This window comes from Acipenser ruthenus, chromosome 10 (assembly GCF_902713425.1).
Source record: "Acipenser ruthenus chromosome 10, fAciRut3.2 maternal haplotype, whole genome shotgun sequence".
In the NCBI taxonomy this organism is placed as follows: Eukaryota; Metazoa; Chordata; class Actinopteri; order Acipenseriformes; family Acipenseridae; genus Acipenser; species Acipenser ruthenus.
Window position 1 is genome coordinate 28,379,501 of NC_081198.1, and position 8,083 is coordinate 28,387,583.

Here is an 8,083-nt window from a genome sequence, read left to right on the forward strand (position 1 = left end):
ACGAAATAAGAAGTTGAACTAATATGCGAAGCACAGTAACTGGATGATGTTATCAACTCTGAAGTGGTACATTAGTTTATTAAGAAGGTACCGCACATTCCATATTTGATTCCTTTGTCCTGGTGATGTATTTTGAGCTTGTAACACATCTTCGTGTGCTACAAGTACTGCTTGTACCAAAATCTCCAATTCCATATTGGTAAATTTCAGTTTTCGCTTCTGAGCATCCTCATCACCATGGCTAGTACCAGTCTGAGGTCTTTGTGTGCCATTCATTTTCTTTTGGAATGTGTAGCCTACACACGCAGGGTTGACCCAAACCTGCTATTTATTGGGAGAGGTGTGTAATTCTCCACTGCTAATTACAGTGAGAGGTATTTAAATTGATTGCGAAATCGTCTGTTTTTCCCTTTTATAAATTTGGGCCAAAGTGTCATCTAGAATTGACTATTTTTTAATTGCAAAAACTCTAGTTATGGGTGTCAGTAAATGTGATATAGGAGTTATTGCAATATCTGACCATGCGAATGTGGATCTTATAATGGGCGTGGGGAGGAAGCCAGACAAAATTCACAGACATGTGATTAAATACTAGTATATTACAGGACTCGGCTCAAACAGCCATACTTCAGAAGAAAATGCAATTCCTTTTTGGGAAGCTTTTAAAGCATATATTGCATTGATTAAAATGACATCCACAAATAAAATAAAAAGATTTAGAAAAGGTACTCAAACTTGAAAGAGAAATTAAGGAATTAGAGACAACATATGGAAGTAATCTTTCTGCAGAAAAACTTCATAAAATGGCAAAAGCTAAATTGAATTCAATTTATAATGAAAAAGCAGAATATGCGCTTGTGACAGGACGGCTTCAGTGGTGAGATCCCCAGACCAGAAAGCTGATACAGACACAAAGACAGGTACTGCGAGTTGAAGGCGCTGGTGCGCGTATTTATTCAAACAAAAATAAATAAAAAGGACATACAAAAACACACTTCACAGAGCAAAATAAATGTTTAAACAAAAACACGTCTCGCACACTGACACCAAACAAAAAGGCACAATGGCCAAAACAAAAAGACAGAGGCACAAAGACTTTCACAAAACAAGTACAGTGCTGGTCCTTCCAGCATGCATAGCAATTGTTTTACTTTAACTTTTTACTTTCGGTTTATTTCGGTTTCGTTCTCTTTACCTTACGATCTTCCTCTGAACAACCCCACCTCGATCAACTGTCAGATGTGCAAGATGTTGTTGAACAATATGCTTTAGTAAATTATATTACGTTATTGTAATGTGCCAATACAAGTTGATTTATTTGGGAACTGCTGTGTTTTATTAAAATATTTTTAAAACTATTTTGTAGCCTATTTGATATGTATTATACACGGTGCATTTAAATCAACGTGGGTTTTATTTCTCAGGGAGATCATTCAGGTCATTCATCATGGTAATTTATTCCTCATAGCTCTCAGATAGGGTTGTCAACAGGCTCCAGAATCTTGGGATACTAAGGCAGGTCAGGTTTTTTTTAAACTCACCTCTCTAAACTGCAATGTATTCGACATGAAAGTGAGTGTGAATTGCTTCAGCAGTTTAGTAAATGTATTATATTTGTTTCATTGTGGTGGCGATTCTATACAGAGAGCCTTGTAACAACGATTAATCGTATTGCTTGAATTTTTTTTATACAGTAAACAATATCTATCAAAATGGTGCAACATGATTATTATACATAACTGTGCACTCACCTGCACTCTTTCATTTAACCTTGTGGCAGCAGGTAAAGTTTTTGTTTAATATTTCTTGCTTCAAACACAGTCCCGCCCAGTCAGAACTCAGAAAGCCAATCAGCTGCTGTATAGGTCTGATTGATGGAAACGATCCTCGCAGGCAGGTGTGTGCTTTTGGTAACAACTAAGTAAAACAATTCAATTAATTTAGCGACAGTTCACACAATTCGCACTCACTTTACTGAATACATTGCAGTTTAGAGAGGCGAGTTACAAAACCTGACCTGCCTTAAAGTGTCCCTAGATTCTGGAGCCTGTTGGCAACCCTACTCTCATAACAGGTGACAAAGGTTGAAACGTTATTAAATAAAATAGTGGGTTATGGCAAAGATGCAGCTCCCCTTTCTTGTAAAGGTAAAGTAAACGGTTCTGTATTTTGACGTTTCTGTTGTGGGGGGAGGGGGGTAGTGGTAAATTGTGTACGTTTCAAAATTCAGGGATTCAGGGATATATTTCCATTCGGTAATAAAAATACTATCAACTAAAAGGCTGAAAACTATAGATTGTGTGTGTCCCTTGTTAGTAGCTGCCAGTCTAATTTTCATTCAACAGTTTCCTTCAGTTTTCTTGACAGTTTTTGTAGATTCGGTATTCGGTTCGGTATTCGGCCGAATCTTTTGAGATGGATTCGGTATTCAGCCGAATAGCAAAAACTTGGATTTGGTGCATCCCTAGTACATATATACATTTAGGAAAAGTAAGGAAAGCACATCTCCTTATCTTAAACACATGCACAGAAATTTAAATTCCAGAAATGGTCAAAATGACTGCCTTGGTTGTTCTAATGTTATTAGATAATACAACCTGACTGGAGTCAAAATATCATGGGAGCAGGACATGGGTATTACACTGTAGTGAAGAAATTAAGCTGACAAATGTTTTTTGATTCAAAAACACTTTATGTACAAGAAAGGTATACCTCCAATACAATCATATAAGCACAAGACTTAAACTGACTTTGGACAAGGCCTCAGTACAGCTCAGTGCATATGTTTGTTTTAGAAAACACGGATATCCATGGAATCAATTCGAAAGAGATGAAAAGACTGACAAAACATCACAATGTTTGATATTTATACCTTTGTAAACAATTGTTGACTCCACTCCCATTTGTCTTTCTTCTGTCCAATGATAGGGGTTTCCACTCTATCATTGCACATTCCCGCACATCCATCTTGTCTTTCAGTTCCCCTCCCCCATCTCACACTATCTCTGCTAATATCCTGCCTTTTGGCATTTAGCTCTGACAGTTATCTGTGACTTCCAGTCATGTTAGGCTATGCAAAACTGCACGTAGCTGATTTTGCCGATGCGAAATTAAAGAACTCGAAACTTACACAATACTGCATATTAAAACAAGAAACAAAACACAAACACAATTTAAACATAATGATTAAAAACAACTTAACTATAAAAGAAAAACACACACATAATGTAAAACTTATAATTAATAACATAATTAATACCTCATGCAGAAAGCCATCACTACAACACCAGTCAGGAGGACTGGGAGAATCTCCTTACTAATATGAATAGACCCATGAAAGAAGCACATCTTAAATTAATACAGTTTAAATTACTGCATAGGTTATACTGGACTCTATCAAAATGTATAGCGTGAGACTGAGGGGCTCGTCACCATGTTGGAGAGGTACACAGAGTGTTAGACATGTGGTACATGTGCTGTGGGATTACGCACTTCTAACAGTCTTTCGAAGGAAGGTTCTCGAGACGATCAGCTCTGTGATTGGGATAAAAGTTAACACTGACCCGACACTGTGTCTTTTACACAAAGATCATTTTGAAGGAAGGGTAAAATATTTAATTGGATTGTGCTGGCAGTTGCAACAGTTAAAAGAGTTATTCTGCATCACTGGAAAGATCAAACCCCAATCCCATATGAGGAATGGTACAATACCTTAGCTGAGACAGCATCCTATGAAAGACTGATATACAAAATACAAAATAGAATGCAGGTCCTTGAAGAGTTGTCCATGTCCTTGAGCTCAGCAAAGGCCCTGAGCAGAGCCCTTCACCTTCTCCTCCAGTAGGCTGCCCAGGAGTTGCCTCCTCTCCAGCAGCCCCGATACACCCCTCAGCTGCTTCTCAAACTCCATCTCTCTCTCCAGCTCACTGACCTGTGCCATATTGAGTGTATTGCTGACAGAAGATTTGTATTTGCATTTTACCAAATCCCACCACTGTCTCAGACTGGTTTAGCTTATTTTTTCCTTTTTCCAGTTTTCCCAGAAAAGTTTTAAAGGATTAATGAATTGGTTATCTTGCAGCAGTTTTTCTTTTATTAAAATACCAATCAGATTTTACATGTGTTAGTGGGTATTGTGACAGTGGCAGATACAAAATGATGGTCAGAAATAGGGTTGGGTGAGATAATGCTTCTAATTAATTTATCAGTCTGCTGTTCTGAAGTATAAAAGCGATCCAAATGTGCCCCTCAGCTGATTTTGGTTTACTATAATCCAGGCTTATTGTTTGTCTGTGGGAGGAAAGTTCCACTTTATATGAACCAGATTAAATGCATTTAACACAATGATCCGCTTCCTGACATTGGGGATTGGGTTCCTCGTGGTTTCTGTCTATTAAAATCCCCTCCCATGACGAGGAAATGGTCAGTATCACAGCTCCCACCACCTGACTCAGCTTTTATAAAAAATAGAACCTGCTCCCCCCCAACGTTAGGAACATAAATATTACTAAATTCAATGAAAATACCACAATATTTTACCTGTACTTTGAAGTGTTTTCTGAACATACTTATCTAAAGATAAAATATATGTCCCAAGCTACCTCGAGAAAATAAAACAGCAACCCTAGCATTAAATTTGAGCCATGACTTAAAACACAATCGCTCCTCCACTCTGACTGCCAGTGAGACTGGTTACTGCAGTCTGAATGTGTCTCATGTAGTAAAATTACATTCGCTCGTTAGCTGTTTAAAAAATCTAATAGCTGTGCTCTTATTAAAATTCCTGCACCCGATCACTTAAAAGAGTCTAAAAGGATTTTATCCATTGGTAAAAAGAGATTGCTCAACAAGAACAAAAAATAAAGACATTAAAGTAAAAATATTTCAGGTAAAATTATCCATTAAAAATGGAACTAACATATTTTCTTAGTCTGGATCTTCTTTTGATCAAGTCGATTTCCTGAGCACAACATTAACAGAATAGAGGCAAAGTTTCTGATCTGGTGTGACAGGATGGCTGACGTGGTGACGTCAGGCCAGATGCATGAAGAAAACAAAGGCATGTACTGCAGGGCAAAAGACTCTTGTGGCACCATTTATTTTTTAAATAACAAAAATAAATAAAAGGTTTTTAACAAAAACACTGCTCACAGGGCAAAATAAAAGTTTAAACAAAATAATCACGAACACAATCAGGAAATAAGTATTCCAGGTCAGACTGGGCAAATCGCCTTCACTGTTCCTAGATTTATTTTATTTTAGTTTAATTTCTGTCATCTCCTCCACTCTCGTTCTCCACTTCCGAACACCCACCCAGAGTGCAGAGAGCTGCAGGCTTATATGCAGGTGACCATCTCCCGATTAGCAACAAATTAATCACTTAATTAATTCGGGAGATGGTCACCTTCTACATAAGGTTTTTAAATTGTGAATGGGGCTTCCCATCCACGCTGCCAAACAAAACCTACGGCTCTTCGCCGTCCCATTTAATAAAACAATAACAAAACATGGCTACGCCGTCATATTTATAAATAAATCAATCATACTACTACTACTAATAATAATAATAACAAAACAGATATTATTATTATTTCTTAGCAGACACCCTTATCCAGGGCGACTTACAATTGTTACAAGATATCACATTATATATATTATTTAACGTTATACAGATATTTTTTTTTACATACAATTACCCATTTATACAGTTGGGTTTTTACTGGAGCAATCTAGGTAAAGTACCTTGCTCAAGGGTACAGCAGCAGTGTCCTTCACCTGGGATTGAACCCACGACCCTCCGGTCAAGAGTCCAGAGCCCTAACCACTACTCCACACTGCTGATAATAAATTGCACAGGGGCGAAGGGGTACCCCGTTCTAAAAATAAATAATACATTCCTTTTCATGTGCAGGGCTCCTTGCCCTGCCACATCTGGGAAGAATTATATAATATCTACTGGTTTGGCTGAAAGGGATGTCAGAAAGCTACGAAGTGTCTGAGAATTCCCTGTCCTCCTTGCTGTCCTCCTTGTACACAGACATGTTCCCCCTCGTCCACTGAATCCTCCACAGCTGCAGAGAGGAGCCGGCATGGAGGGGATCCCCCAGAGCTGGCTTGAGACGGGATTTTCACTCTCCATTCCCCTTATACAGACAGGGCCGGCGTAACCATGTAGGGAGAACAGGCGGCCGCCTAGAGCAGCAGATTGAAGGGGGCGGCAAAAACGGTACATAACTACATTTAATACTTCACATTTATTTAGTCTTAAAGGGTTCAACATCTTAGATCACTGTTTCTTGTTCTGCAAATGTTATTGCTGATGTTACTGAACCATATCATGAGCAGTGGTGTAGTCCTAAATCTGGAAGTACGGGAACGCTGGGGGGCGGGGTGATCATGTCGGTGTGGTGTCACGTGAAATCTGGTCTCCCCTGGGAACAGGCTCGTGGTTGTTGAGCCCGTTGCTAAGCAAAAGACGTATTGAAGTTCCTTGAATATTCAATTGGGGCGTGACATTATTGGAGTTCATTTAATTACCCTGACAATGATTCTTATAAAAGGACATTGCTAATACAGGATAATCAAAACATTTTACCAATGTTATATCTCTCAAATTCTCTGATGATTGTCCTGGAAATCACTAGATTTGTAGTGAGTTGCTTTTGACAACAAATCTTGCCAAGTCAGCCCTTTAAAGTCTCAAGATTTATTGAGAAATTCGCTAAATTGGCAACACTGCTTGAAGGCGCAGAAAAAAAAAAATTTGATTTCCGCACAGCTTATTATTACCTTGACACAACAAGGAAAAGTTGTGTGCCATTTAAACATTTTCATAACACATCGGTAAAGATTCTTTAATTCTTTAAAGTTAATTCTTAAGTGGAGGATCTGCCTATAGAAAAAAGTACCAGAGGATTTGCTATACATGATTATATGATCACTAACCTACACGTTAGTGTGGCGGAGTGTCCCGCCCCTATATTTATATGTGCACTGTTTATTATTATTTGCATTATTATTTGTTATTGTTTTTATATTTTAAAAATCTTGTAAGGATGCGTGACTGATCAGCTAGTGATTTATTTAGCTGGCTGTAAGTCACGCATCCTTATTAAACTCGTGCAGACGGTGACCATCTCCCGAGTTAATTCATTGATTAATTGTTGCTAATCGGGAGATGGTCACTGTATATAAACCTGCAGCTCTCTACCCTCAGTGGAGTGTACAGAGGAGAGTATGGGAGAGCGGAGAGAGTGTACAGAAAGAAACAATTGCTATATAGAAGCTTGTTTCGTTATTGTTTATTTGTTTGGCCAACGTGCCCTTTTGTTGTAGTGTTTCGTTTTGTTTAAACCTTTTGTTTATTTATTATTTAATAAAAGCACTGAACGCCATAGCGTTCACTTCCACCACCATCCATTGCCTTTGTTTAATGTTACTTCCTGGTCCATGACATCACTACTCACACGTCACTGCAACAACAGCTCGGTCACAGTTAGATACCAGTTTTATAGTAGTTAAGGAATGCAATACGATACTGTACAAATAAGGTACAATGAAAATATGATGTGTTTGAAGTAACCTGCGTATGCTGTATCAATTCTTATTTATAACTCAAAGCTCATCCATGGTGGTAGAATCCATTGATAATAAATATACACATTTTTGCGCTCAATTTTGTTTTCTTAAAATTTACAACACAGTTCTTGCGTCCAAGTTCGTACTTTTATAATTTACGATTTTAGTGGAATGTATTTAATGACACTGGCAGCACAACAAGGACTGTAACTTTGTTAAATAACTTTGCTATTTTTATTCACAAATAAACTTACTTAATTTGAAAAACGTCTTCCTACACTATTTGATTTGATGAAATGAGTACACAACAAAATATGAAAGCTGAACATTACTTTCAACAAAGAACAACAAGTTTTAATGAAAAAATATTGTAGCCTACTTCAATATGAACATTAAGATCATTGCTGCAGTATTGCCACTTTCCCGGTTTAAGTGATAACAGATTAGAACTGCTGAAAATACAGCAGCTGTCTGTCTGTCTGTCCACCAACACGCAAGCGCACCA